The sequence below is a fragment of the Pleurodeles waltl genome, chromosome 2_2 (genome assembly GCF_031143425.1).
Source record: "Pleurodeles waltl isolate 20211129_DDA chromosome 2_2, aPleWal1.hap1.20221129, whole genome shotgun sequence".
Lineage (NCBI taxonomy): Eukaryota > Metazoa > Chordata > Amphibia > Caudata > Salamandridae > Pleurodeles > Pleurodeles waltl.
The window spans coordinates 467,702,015-467,716,329 of record NC_090439.1 but is presented as its reverse complement, the minus strand read 5'-3'; the positions used below and the strand labels follow the sequence as shown (position 1 = coordinate 467,716,329).

Sequence of the window (14,315 nt, the reverse complement as noted above, 5' to 3'; positions counted from 1 at the left end):
TGCAACATGCTTTTTGTATAATTACGATTTTGACAACAATGTTCCCCAATATTGTATTTTATCTTGTTTTAAAATATCGACTAATGGATTATTTAAAGTGGTCATGGCCATGACTAAAGTATAATAACTTATAAATAAAATACATTGATTTAGCTAAATTGTTAATAAAATCCTTTGACTCACACAAATTGTCTTTATTAATTTTACAAATGTCAAATGAATTACTGATACTGAAAGGTTGATGTAAATGAATGATCCTTTTAAACTCTTTTGATCGATGAGCAAAGATCCATATGATCAGTGGTGAAGGGTATTTAATGACTACACCAGAAGATTAAGATATAAACATCCCAGCTCTGTCACCATCCGGGCATACAAGTGATCTAAATTACAAATATGCCTTTAGTCAACTTAGTGGTTCTCATTTCACAAAACAAAAGTTGGTCCATTTAGAAACCCTCTCCTGCGCATTAATTGGATTTAAGGTTAGAGAAAATAATCCTGATTCACAGACTCAGGAATTACAAATTCTTCAAACTGCAAGATTATGTTTCTACTTGGGAAAACCTGATAAGCATTACAAAATGTTCACAGTAGTGAGTGAATGTCTATTGTTAACAACAGGATTGTTTCTATGTCCAGGGGAATTGGCATAAGGGTAACAATGGAAATTAAGATAACTCTCACAAAGTCCAAGCTTTGTGAGTTTGCATATCCTTCCCTAATGTTAGTGACCTAAATGTATTCATGTATATTTGGAGCATCGAAAGTGTATAGTAGATATGTCAATTCTGTATGAGGAATACTCAACACTGCCAGACGTCTTATGGGTTTCTTCATCTACAAAAATAGTTCCACATAGAGAAAAATGTTTCATGTGCAAAGGCACATTTCTGCAACACTTACTCATGTGGAATGTGACAGTTTTTCAGGAGTAAGTCTTTGTGAAGAGGAAGAGTATTCAAGGAAATCTATAACTTTGAAAGTAAAAAGCGGGACACAAATTAGCTAGAGCATGGTGGTGATGCAAGGAAATACAGAAGATGACAGCATAGCCATATATATGATGACAAATTTCAAAGTAGATAAACATTGTGCTGCTCTTGGTGTGGTTTTCCTTGTCTTTTAGCTTCTGAATTCCTGTTTTTGATCCTGTGCTGAATTTAGGTTTTGCTGGTTTTAGGACTCTGGGCACTCTACCACTGGTGACCAGTGCTAGAGTGCAAGTGCTCCCTGTCTAAATTGTATTGGTGATTGGTTTCTCCATGATTGGCATATTTGATTTACTAGTAAGTTCCTAGTATATTGCATCAGGTGTGCACAGGGCCTGTAAATCAAAGTTTACTAGTGGGCCTGCAGCACTGATTGTGCCACTCACATGAGTAGCCATGCAAACATGTCTCAGGCCTGCCATTGCAGTGTCTGTGTGTGCAGTTTTAAACTGCCATGTCGACCTGTCAAGTGCACCCAGCTGCCAGGCCCCTAACCTTCCCTTTTGTTACATGTAAATCACCCCTAAGGTAGGCCCAAGGCAGCCTCATGGGCAGGGTGCTGTGAATTTAAATAGTAGGGCATGTACTGGTGTGTGTCACATGTCCTGATAGTGAAATACTACTAATTTTGTTTTTCACTGTTGCAAATCCTATCTTTCCAAAGGGTTACACAGGGGTTGCCTTGAAATATCTCTTAAGTGTAATTTCCCATTGGGAGCAGACAAGGATGTGGAGTTTGGGGTCTCTGAACTCACATTTTAAAAATACATCTTTTGTTGAAGTTGGTTTTTGAATTGTAAGTTTGAAAATGCCACTTTTAGAAAGTGGGCGTTTTCTTGCTTAACCATTCTGTGCCTCTGCCTGTTTGTGCATTCACTCTAGACAGTCACACAAAGGGAGCTGAGTGGGCCCTCACATCTTTATGGCCCATCCCCAGGCTGATGGGTCTTTCTGAGCTAGGTGGAGCTGACACTTGCACCCAAATAGGGCTGTGCCTGTCCTTACACAAAGCAGTCTTCAAGCCCCTGGAGTGTGTCTGGGGCCAGAGCAAGGAAAGGAAGGGTCTTGTATACTACAAAACTTCTCTTTGAAGTTTGCCTACTTCAAAGACAGAAATGGGCATAAGTACAGAACCTCTGACACCATATAGTTGGAATCTTTCTGGACTGAGGAAATTATGCCAGGATGAGGAGCTGTATGTTGTAGGAGGGACTGCCACTCTGTCTGTTGCTTTGTTGTGCTGGCCTGCTGCTTGCTGCTTCTGTCCTGGGAGTGAAAGGACTGGACTTGGTTTTTTTACATCCTGCTTCCAAAGGTTCTCCAAGGGCTGGAACTCAGCTTGCCTCCTGTTAAGAAGTCAGAGGGACATCAAAGACTTCATATGCAAGTGTCTGGGCTCTTCTGCTGAGAGTCCTAACTTGCCAAGTGTTGCCAACTCCAGTCCCTGGGCCCTCCTTGTAAGTGCAAGCTGGTGATCTGAAGGAGAAATGCCATGCATCAGCGTGCCATGTCAGAAGAATCGACGCAGTGACTGTCTCATAGCTGAAGAATTGATGCAACGCCTTTTTTACGGCTGAAGAATCAATGCAGCACCTGCCCCATGGCTGTAGAATTAACTCAGCGCCTGTCTCACAGCTGCAGAATCAACACAGCGCCTGTTTCACCGCACACCTGGATTTTCCCACACATCATCCCCCAACATCATTTTTTCATCAACCTCGCACTATAGTAAGGAATCAAGGCTGTTTGTCTAGAAATCGACGCATCACCTCCCCTGCCAGTGAGGAATCAACACATCGTCTCACCTGCGAGGAAAGAATCAACAAATCACCTCCCCTGCAGAGTAAGGAACCAACACATTGCTTTGCTTTTCCACCTTACCTCCCCTGTGGTTGCATCGTCTTTGTTTTTGACGCATTCCCAGGTACTTTGTACTAGAAGAGATACATCCATTGATTCCAAGGATTAGGACTTGCTTAAACTTTTAAAACAAGATATTTTGGCTTGTGTATGTTGGATTTTCGTCATTTTGGTCTTGTTTTACTCAGAAGACTATTGGCTATTGTTTTAAACTGATGTCCTTTTGTAGTGCTTTCACTGTGTTACTGTGTGTATGTGTACAAATACTTTACATATTGCCTCTGACATAAGCCTGGTTGCTCGTGCCAATATACCAAGGGTGTGAGCAGGGGTTACCTTAGCTGTGTGACTCCCTTACCCTGATTAGAGTGAGGATCCTTACTTGGACACAGTGCAAAGCACTGCCAACTAGGGACCCCATTCCTAACACATAACCTATGTGTTTGAGTAGCCCCTTCAGATTCTACATTGAAAATACAGCACAAGTTGTCTTTGTAGTAGAAAGCATTTCAACTGTCCTAACACAGCCCTGAAAAAAGATCTTGCATTCCACAAGTTCTAGTTTTGAACTTACTAATGCTGTGTTTGGCAGTGTGATAGCATTGTGGCATCAACCAGCTGCCCAGCTTTTTACATAGAACCTGCCCAGCAACTATCTAATTATTTACTGGACATACATATGTACAGACCTGTGTTGTTGATTTAGATTTCCATTTAGATATTAGGCCAACATGCTGTCCATGTTCTTTTGGCCTTGGCTAAGCATGTGCCCTTGTTGAAGCTCTGCTTGGCTGGCTGTAGCCCCGGTATTCATAAATAAACCCCAAAGCTGATATACTTCTGACATACACCTATCTATATGCACAGTCTCCATGATATTGTTCCCTTTCCTTGCTGGTACACCAACTACTCTTGATACTGTTGCATTGGCTTGCGCGTGACTTAGTGCAACAATACACAAATATTTAGGTTTGATAACATCTCTCAAATAACTAAGGAGGTAAATAGTATTCCGTTTTTGGGGGGAGGTTATGATCATCCATTTTGAATGACACTGTCCGTATTGGTTAGTCTCTGCAAACAGCTGTTTGCTAACCTTACACATCAGTATACATACTGCTTGCATTAGTTCTGTGGCACTTCAGTTCTAGGTGCATTGCTAGCATTGAGAAAAATTAAGCTTTACAAACATTAAAAGGGAAAGCATGCGTTATTTAGCGTTTTCAGTACTGGTTTGTTTGCATCTGCTCTAACAGTTGCCCCGTAACACACATGTGAGCTTTCCATTCTCAATGTGAGATCACCAGTCGTGGCTCCCGATAACTTCAAGGGGCGGGGTGGCGCACGCGGAGGGGAGGTGTAAATAAAAAAAAAAAAATTAAAAAATAAAAATAAAAACACTTACCTTCTCCGCCGCGCTTCACTCCTTTGTCTGTCGTCGCTCCCAACCAGGCAGGCAGGCACAGGCTCCCAGCTTGCCCTGTGGCCAATCCTGGTGCTGCTCAAAGCCAGCAGACTGGAAGCTTGTGCAGGCTCTCTCAAACACAGTTGCCGGGCTTGAGGGAGCATGCTGCCCATGTATGTTTGGCCGGCCTGAGACAGCCGGCCAAACATGCATGTGCTTTGAGAGGGGTAGTGCTTATTATCCTTTTCTTTTAAATGTTTTTCAGCTGCCGCTGCTGGCAGGAGGACAACGTTCCTGGAGATCACCAACTTGTTTTACCATTATTGAATGATATTAAGGGGTGTATTTATGAGGCCATTTGCATCATTCTTGCACCACGTAACGTGGTGGAGGAGCAAAGCAAACTTTATGATAGATTTTTGAAGCCACGCAAAGCCACTTTTTGTTGCTCTGAGTGGCTCCAAACTCCGGAGTAACACAATGCAGCACAAATCACTGCATTGCCTTACTCTGCCCTACGAAGGCGTTCCATAGACGTTTCAGGAGTGTTCACACACAACTCCCACGGATTTTGAGGTATCCCCAGATTTACAAGAACTTGTAAAACCTGGAGATGCACCAATGTCTTACACCTTACTAGGGGAGGTGTAACAAGAAGAAATATTGCTATTTTTCCCTGTTTCCTCCTCTTTCTATGTGTGCTGCAATCTGCAGCACACATAGAAAAAGGAATATGCCTCCTGTTGTTGTTTTTGTGCAGTTAAGGTGTCCCTTCCTGCACAAAAACAATCCTGAGTTCAACAGAGTCACCCTTACACAATGGTGCAAGGGTGCCTGCTTTAGCATTTGGCAGCCCATTGTGCGCCAGAGCATAGGAAAGGGCAGGAATGCACTGTATTGCCTTAAATACAGAGCATTCACTCCTTCCTTTTCCTTGTCATGCAGTTCAGCAAGATGACTTGCTGCCCTGCACTGCATGACTTCGTCATCAATGAGGCCTTAAGTATTGTGTTTGTTATTGTGTTTGATACTACGCTCTGTTATTTCTAGTGCGCTGACTTGTTTATAAAGCTTAACCCGTTTAGTGCGGGCGTCGGTGTAGGAGGCTGGCCTGGCTTGTAGTGGGTACCAAAGGGTACTTACACTCTGTACCAGGTCCAGTTATCCCTTATTAGTGTAGAAGAGGTGTTTCTAGCAGCTCAGGCTGGTAGAAGGTAGCTATAGCAGAGAAGCTTAGGCTAAACTAGGAGACATGCAAAGCTCCTACTATACCACTGGTGTCATATGCACCATATCATAAGAAAACACAATACACAGATAAACTAAAAATAAAGGTACTTTATTTTTATGACAATACGCCAAAAGTATCTCAGTGAGTACCCTCAGTATGAGGATGCCAAATATACACAAGATATATGTACACAATACCAAAACTATGCAGTAATAGCAAAAGGAAGTAACCCAAGCAATGTAAAGTTACGGTAGATTGCAATAGGAGCACATAGGTATAGGGGCAACACAAACCATATATTCCAAAAGTGGAATGCGAATAACGTATGGACCCCAAACCTATGTGAGCTTGTAGAGGGTCGCTGGGACTGTAAGAAAACAGTGAGGGTTAGAAAAATAGCCCACCCCAAGACCCTAAAAAGTAGGTGTAAAGTGCACCTATATTTCCCAGAGAGCACAGAAGTCGTGATAGGGGAATTCTGCAAGGAAGACCAACACCAGCAATGCAACCAAAGTGGATTTCCGGACGAGAGTACCTGTGGAACAATGGGACCAAGTCCAAGAGTCGCGACAAAGTCGAGATTGGGCAGATTCCCAGGAAATGCCAGCTGAGGGTGCAAAGAAGCTGCCACGAGATAGTAGAAACTGTGGATTCTGCAAGAACGAAGAGGGCTAGAAACTTCCCCTTTGGAGGATGGATGTCCCACGTCGTGAAGAAGCTTGCAGAGGTGTTCCCACGCAGAAAGACTGCAAACAAGCCTTGCTAGCTGCAAGGGTCGCGGTTAGGGTTTTTGGATGCTGCTGTGGCCCAGGAAGGACCAGGATGTCGCCAATTGTGTGAGGAGACAGAAGGGGTGCCCAGCAAGACAGGGAGCCCTCACAGAAGCAGGCAGCAACCGCAGAAGTGCCAAAACAGGCACTACAAAGAGGAGTGAACCGGAGCTCACCCGAAGTCACAAAAGGAGATTTCGCGACGCCGGAGGACAACTCAGGAGGTTGTGCACTGCAGGTTAGAGTGACGGGGACCCAGGCTTGTCTGTGCACAAAGGAAATCCTGGAAGAGTGCACAGGAGCCGGAGCAGCTGCAAATCATGCAGTACCCAGCAATGCAGTCTAGCGTGGGGAGGCAAGGACTTACCTCCACCAAACTTGGACTGAAGAGTCACTGGACTGTGGGAGTCACTTGGACAGAGTTTCTGAGTTCCAGGGACCACGCTCATCGTGCTGAGAGGGGACCCAGAGGACCGGTGATGCAGTCTTTTGTTGCCTGCTGTTGCAGGGGGAAGATTCCGTTGACCCACTGGAGATTTCTTCAGAGCTTCTAGTGCAGAGAGGAGGCAGACTACCCCCACAGCATGCACCACCAGGAAAACAGTTGAGAAGGAGGCAGGATCAGCGATACAAGGTTGCAGTAGTCATCTTTGCTACTTTGTTGCGGTTTTGCAGGCGTCCTGAGCAGTCATCGGTCAATCCTTTGGCAGAAGGTGAAGAGAGAGATGCAGAGGAACTCTGATGAGCTCTTGCATTCGTTATCTAAAGAATTGGCTACCTAGGAAGGAGGATAGGCTAGCAACACAGGTAAGAGCCTATCAGGAGGAGTCTCTGACATCATCTGCTGGCACTGGCCACTCAGAGCAGTCCAGTGTGCCAGCAGCACCTCTGTTTCCAAGGTGGCAGAGGTCTGGAGCACACTGGAGGAGCTATGGGCACCTCCCCTGGGAGGTGCAGGTCAGGGGAGTGGTCACTCCCCTTTCCTTTGCCCAGTTTCGCGCCAGAGCAGGGCTGGGGGATCCCTGAACCGGTGTAGACTGGCTTATGCAGAGATGGGCACCATCTGTGCCCATCAAAGCATTTCCCGAGGCTGGGGGAGGCTACTCCTCCCCAGCCCTGACACCTTTTTCCAAAGGGGAGAGGGTGTAACACCCTCTCTCTGAGGAAGTCCTTTGTTCTGCCTTCCTGGGCCAAGCCTGGCTGGACGCCAGGAGGACAGAAACCTGTCTGAGGGGTTGGCAGCAGCAGCAGCTGCAGTGAAACCCCGGGAAAGGCAGTTTGGCAGTACCCAGGTCTGTTCTAGAGACTCAGGGGATCATGGAATGGCATTGGGGTGACAATTCCATGATCTTAGACATGTTACATGGCCATGTTCGGAGTTACCATTGTGACGCTATACATAGGTAGTGACCTTTGTATAGTGCACGCGTGTAATGGTGTCCCTGCACTCACAAAGTCCGGGGAATTTGCCCTGAACTATGTGGGGGCATCTTGGCTAGTGCCAGGGTGCCCACACACTAAGTAACTTAGCACCCAACCTTTACCAGGTAAAGGTTAGACATATAGGTGACTTATAAGTTACTTAAGTGCAGTGGTAAATGGCTGTGAAATAACGTGGACGTTATTTCACTCAGGCTGCAGTGGAAGGCCTGTGTAAGAATTGTCAGAGCTCCCTATGGGTGGCAAAAGAATTGCTGCAGCCCATAGGGATCTCCTGGAACCCCAATACCCTGGGTACCTCAGTACCATATACTAGGGAATTATAAGGGTGTTCCAGTATGCCAATGTAAATTGGTGAAATTGGTCACTAGCCTGTTAGTGACAATTTGGAAAGCAAAGAGAGAGCATAACCACTGAGGTTCTGGTTAGCAGAGCCTCAGTGTGACAGTTAGTCATCACACAGGGAACACATACAGGGCACACTTATGAGCACTGGGGCCCTGGCTGGCAGGGTCCCAGTGACACATACACTAAAACAACATATATACAGTGAAATATGGGGGTAACATGCCAGGCAAGATGGTACTTTCCTACAGTCGGCCACTAGCCAGCGCCCACACTACCTCCCTGGTGCGGGTCACGACCAGTGGCCGACAACAGGGAGGGGGGCGCAGCCGAGCATTTTTTTTTTTATAAACCCCGGGAGACACGGAAGATCTTCCGTATCTCCCACCGCCATACACCCCCCCACCCACCCCTTTGTGATGTCAGCGCGCCACCCATAGAAAGCCCATGCACCACCCACAGAACCCATACCTGATAATAAGTAATAAAAGGTAGTGCAGTGTGCTACTTGCATTTTTTCTCACAAAGCCAGGCAAATCAACATGTGTGTGCTTTTGTAAACACCAAAAGGATTTTCCATGGAAACAGCGTCACAAAAGTGATGCAACCCAGTAACAAAATCTTTGGAAATCTGGCCCTGTATAAATTAGAGTTTGCATTAAAATCCTCAGGTGAACACATGGGAATACCCATGAACCAGCCGTGGAATGCCTACCTGAAACAAATTAACGCAAGGAAGTGCAATGTTCTGTGTTGCGTTCCTCTTTTTACAAAGGCACACAAATTGGCATGTGGGGCTTTCTAAATATTAAAAAGGATTTTGCATCAGGCGCTTCAAAACAGTGACACAATCTTTGTAAATCTGGGCCTAAATATACTTAAGTTTCCTAATTCAAAAACAGAACAATTTAAAACATTTTGGTGAAAACAAGATGACAAGAAAAACTGGCACAGACATAGCAGCCCTGACTCAGGGCCCCAGATCCAACTGCCAAGACAAGAATATATTGGGGGATTTCACACCCAAAACACCCCCACACTCACCCCGAGGCTACCTTCCTGCTTATACGCTTGTTTGGAGCTTCTTATGGAAATTCCACAGTTCCTAGGCTTTTAGCAGGCAGTGATGTATACTTCCTATGTGACCCCAAAGTGATGCATTCCATTTTTTGTTACTAAAGCCTTGCACTGGCAATGGTGCATGATGGGGAGAATATTTGATAATCATATGTCCATAATGTATAAGATACAGTTTGATTAACATTGATAATTCAATATTAAAGGCATAATTTAATTGAAACAATAACACGTATTCATAGGTTTGACATTGAAAACAAGGTTGAAAATGTTTGATTTTCTTCATTATCATTATTTTGTGTATTTCATCAAGGGTATATATAATCTCAAATGTGCTGCAAAGATTCTGCTGTACCCGTAATACCACAATAAGGATGCCTGGAGTATTGTGCTTGCTCAAAACAAGAGTCTTTCAGGACCCTTTCACACGTTACACAATCTTTCATATTTGTTTCTGTTTTATTTATTACATTGACCACTAAATTGCAAATTCCTCAAAATACTTGCATTCAGTTGGCATAGACACACCACAAATAGATTTTTGATTAAATAGCTCTCTGTACAATTAGCTAAAACATGACTGCTTTCCTACTTGTATTTGAAAGGCATAAGAAGATTGTATGTAGAACCAAACCCATACCTGTAATACATTTCATTGTTCTCTGTCATTGTCAATGATGGCCTCTTAAGCTTGCACTCTCACTCTTTAGAGGGTAGGATGCTTGCAGATCCTACAACTGTCTTGAAACAAATGGATAAAACGGACTTTAGCTTATTCTATTACAAATGACTACTTGTACATGATAAAATCAACATCCATTCCGTTGTGGCGAGTACAATATGTTACATATATGTGTAAATTAATAGCAAACAACTAGACATGCAAAACAAAAAATCTAAAAAGGCCCTCTTTGAGTTGCTACTTTGTTGGGAAATTTGTAAGTAACTTTGAATCTTTGGGCCATATTTACAAGGCCCTTGCGCCCCTTAGTGCCAGTTTGCCGCAACTGTGACGCTAACAGGCCAATACTATAGTGCCATATTTACAAGGTGGAGCAAACTAGGTTAAGATAAAGCTTAAAAGTACATGTTCAACTTTTTAAAATAGGCCGCACCCTGCCCAATGGGCTGTTTAGAGCCTCTCCTAGGGTGACTCCTATGTATTAAAAGGGAAGATACAGGACTGGCAAAATGTTTACTTTGCCGGTCCGAAATGGCATTTTAAAACTGCACACCCAGGCTCCAATGGCAGGCCTGAGACATGGTGAAAGGGCTACTTGAGTGGGTGGCACAATCAGTGCTGCAGGCCCACTAATAGCATTTAATTTACAGGCCATGGGTACAGGTAGTACCACTTTATTAAGGACTTTGAAGTTAATTAAATGTGCCGATTGGGTGCACGCTAATGCTACCATGATTAAAGGAGACAGCACATGCACTTTAGCACTAGTTAGCAGTGGTAAAGTGTGCAGAGTCCTAAAGCCAACAAAAACAAAGTCAGCAAAAACGTCAGGATGGAAGACAAAAAGATGGGGAAAACCACACCAAGGATGTCAAGTCCAAAAGTGGGGTTTGGAGAGTACCTTTGAATATCCACCTTTAGAAATGCAGAAAATGTGGCACCTATTTTGGTGAACATTCTTCTGCCTTTGCTGGCACCATATTGGCAATATACCAGCCTGCAATGTCAAAGGCAGGCCTGGGTGTTCAGTTGCATGACGTATGTCCCACCTTACAAATGAGCCTCACCAAACCCAGTAGCGCACCATCAAAGAGGCGGTGTATTCTACCAGTAGGTATTTTCATGTATTATGCAGCCATCACTACTTGGCATATTGTTATACGGGATACCAGACTGATGACACGATCCTTCTTGCTGGCTAAGTACCGGATTCAGCATTGGCGTAGCCTAACGTGAAAATGTTTGTTGGCACCCCTCCATGACCTCCTTCTGCATGGATTCCAAAATCACCATTTTCCAAGGGTGCCTTATTTTGTTTATGGTGCTACTTGTTCCAAATACAGTGTCAAACCACTTTATATGGCACACATATTATACAAGCGTGTAAATCAATGTATAGGAAATGTTGCATAAGACAATGAGGGATTCAATGTGTTGGGGTCACATATAGGGGGTCATTCCAACGAAAACCGCCATTCGGCCGCCATGCGACCAAATTTAGGCGGCCCCCATTCTGACATTCCCGCTGGGCCGGCGGGCGCTAACCAAGTTAGCGCCCGCCGGCCCAGCGGGAATGAGGCCGCAACACAGGAGCCGGCTCCGAATGGAGCCGGCGGTGTTGCGGCCATGCGACAGGTGCAGTTGCACCCGTCGCGCTTTTCACTGTCTGCTAGGCAGACAGTGAAAAGCTGGCTGGGGCCCTGTTAGGGGACCCCTGCACTGCCCATGCCAGTGGCATGGGCAGTGCAGGGGCCCCCAGGGGCCCCAGTACACCCCTTACCGCCAGCCTCTTCCTGGCAGTGAAAACCACCAGAAACAGGCTGGCGGTAAGGGAGTCAGAATCCCCAGGGCAGCGCTGCTTGCAGCGCTGGCCTGGCGGATTCTCCCAGCCGGGGCAAAAACGGCGGAAAACCGCCGGCCCCGGTGGGGCGACCGCGGCTTTACCGCCGCGGTCAGAATGGGGGTTGAAGCACCGCCAGCCTGTTGGCGGTGCTTCCGTCATTCTTGCCCTGGCGGTCCAAGACCGCCAGGGTCAGAATGACCCCCATAGTCTGTACAGATAGGCATTGTATGCTACAAATGCTTAGTGAGAAAAAAGATAAAACCAGGATTTAGAACATACCACAGTGTTGGGCTTGTGTATACTAATAAAAGTGCATCACTGCCCAAAGTTACAGTATTAAGGGCCAGATGTAGCAAGATTCCAAATTGCGAGTTGCAATTTGCGAGTCCCAGCTACTCGCAAATTGCAACTTGCAATTTGGAATGCAGAAAGGTGTCTCAGACACCTTCTGCGAGTCGCTATGGGGTAGCAAAGACCCACCTCATTAATATTAATGAGATGGGTTGCAATTTGCGACCCCATAGCGAGTCAGGGCACTCATGGGGATGGTGGCCTGCTGGGGACAGCAGACCACCATGTCCGTGACTGCTTTTAAATAAAGCTGTCTTTTTTTTCAAAGTGCACTTTGGAAAAAAAAAAAAAAAAACTTTAGTTTCGGTATTTTTCAGGGCAGGTAGTGGTCTATTGGACCACTGCCTGCCCTGAAAAATTATTTTTTATTCCAGACACAAGAGGGAAGGGGTCCCATGGGGACCCCTTCCCGTTTGCGCCTGGGTTACCATCCACTTCAAGTGGATGGTAACTGCGCTTTCATTTGCGACCGCAATCGCAAATGAAAATGCATAGCATTGCGAGTCGCAAATAGGAAGGGAACACCCCTTCCTATTTGCGAGTCGGAAATGCATTTTGCGAGTCGGATCCGACTCGCAAAATGCATTTCTACATAGCAAAGTGGCTTTTGCGACTCGCAAACGGCGTAAAACCCTTGCTACATCTGGCCCTTAGTACCTTAGAATGAGGACAGATTGAGAAAGTAATAACTTTTAAAACTTGCTTTTTGGAGTTTGCGTGCCGTTGTTTGATGCCAGTTCATAACTAACTGTTATATTTGAAGAGTTGTAACTTATGGACTGTAATTAGCAAAAGAATCTCTGTGACAAACCCCACTGACCTATTCACAAGTAAATAAAAATCCATGATAGGCATTTTACAAGTTGTGCTTTGCGGAAGGCACCTTAACGATATTTTATCAGTGAAAACTGTGACTAGACAAAACACAGGACTCTTCAGCAAGTACCATCAGAATTATCAAGCCATTGTTATTATGCTCTGAAAATTGCTGGGCACACAAAAATCTCTGCAGCAGGTGACAACACTGCAAGATATTTTAAAATGTACCATGTTTGTGATCAATTAAGTGAAGTCAGGAAACACATTGCATAAAAAAGTGTTCTTCCTCAACTTACAGGAGCTCACTTATGCCTGGGAGGCACCACAGCAAACTTGTGCAGCTAATTGTGTGATGGCCTGGATCGGGTGGCAGGTGGAGGGCACCACAGTCACTAGTGGTGTTGGGTGAGAGGTTGTTGTGTGGGCAAGATCCATAATGCAACTTAGGAGCTCAAACTTTCAGCCTTTTAATTTTAAAAACACAAAGACTACTAGTTATTACGTGACTCTATTTTTAAAACTGCGAGTTGCATCTTTACAGTGACAGCTATAAACCTAATAATAATAATAATAATGGCAGCTAACAGCTTAGCTACCTCATTAGGTCTCACCTTCCAAACTCGAGTGCTAGAATGTTAAAAATCACAAAGCAGACAACTGAGAATGCCTGACCTGATGATGCACCAAACCACAAGAGTGGACTGGAGGGCCTTGCTAGCGCCTCTGGTCCTTAGTAAGTAAACTTACAAGAGAATGTGTGTAGGTCGATGAATCTTTTGAATCACATGGAGTATCCTACTCATGCACTGACCACTGAATCAAAAATCAACATCAGTAAACAAGATAAACACTTTATGGAACCATGATAAAAATCATACTAATAAGAAATAACCACTACTCATGGAAAGGGTTAACAAGTTTTATTCCTTATTGCTTACAATTCTAAGTCATCTGTTAGTTCAAAGTTTATTCAAATCAACTCTTTATTAATTCATCTGTTAAAAGGCATTATCTCTTGAAGAAAACATATGTGACAAGCAACACCATAAGCTATGAATATCAGCTTTAACAATGTAATTCAGCAACAAAGCTCGTCAGTCATTTGTCACTGTCCACGTCACCCCTAACAGCCTACCTAACCAAGATTAGCATTAGAATGGGGGTCTTCATGCGAAAATAATTTAGAGAAAAACATTAATTTGGAAAAATCTACCTATGAGTGAATCTCTGTAAAACAGCGCAGTTGGTACCTAGAAGAAAAGGCACAGATCATCAGTCACATTTTCATAGCTAACTATCCAGGATGGATCAGAAACAAGTCAGTCTTTGTCTTCAGGTCATCAATAGTCAGCTACAGATCAGGCTCACAGAGTATGAGCCAATTATCAGCTCCTCGGACAGCATCTCCTGATGTCATCAACTTTCCCCTCGCAGTTCTGATTTCTCACCCTTTGTCATGACTTTTTATTAGAGTCTCCCAGTCCATCACACTAATTGCTA

The 14,315-nt window shown here is 44.5% G+C and overlaps 1 protein-coding gene across 7 annotated transcripts in view; it reads right to left on the bottom strand.

Annotated features, from left to right (window-relative positions):
* The window catches only part of DLGAP1 (DLG associated protein 1), a 2,415,981-nt gene that overhangs the window by 1,832,633 nt on the left and 569,033 nt on the right, over positions 1-14,315 (bottom strand). For 4 of the 7 annotated variants that reach the window (XM_069219941.1, XM_069219944.1, XM_069219951.1 and 1 more), the window contains one exon: positions 9,761-9,861. The exons of the other annotated variants lie outside the window; for them this stretch is intronic. The gene's annotated coding sequence lies outside the window, so the exon portion shown is untranslated. The remainder of the gene's footprint in view (positions 1-9,760; positions 9,862-14,315) is intronic. 7 annotated transcript variants of the gene reach the window in all.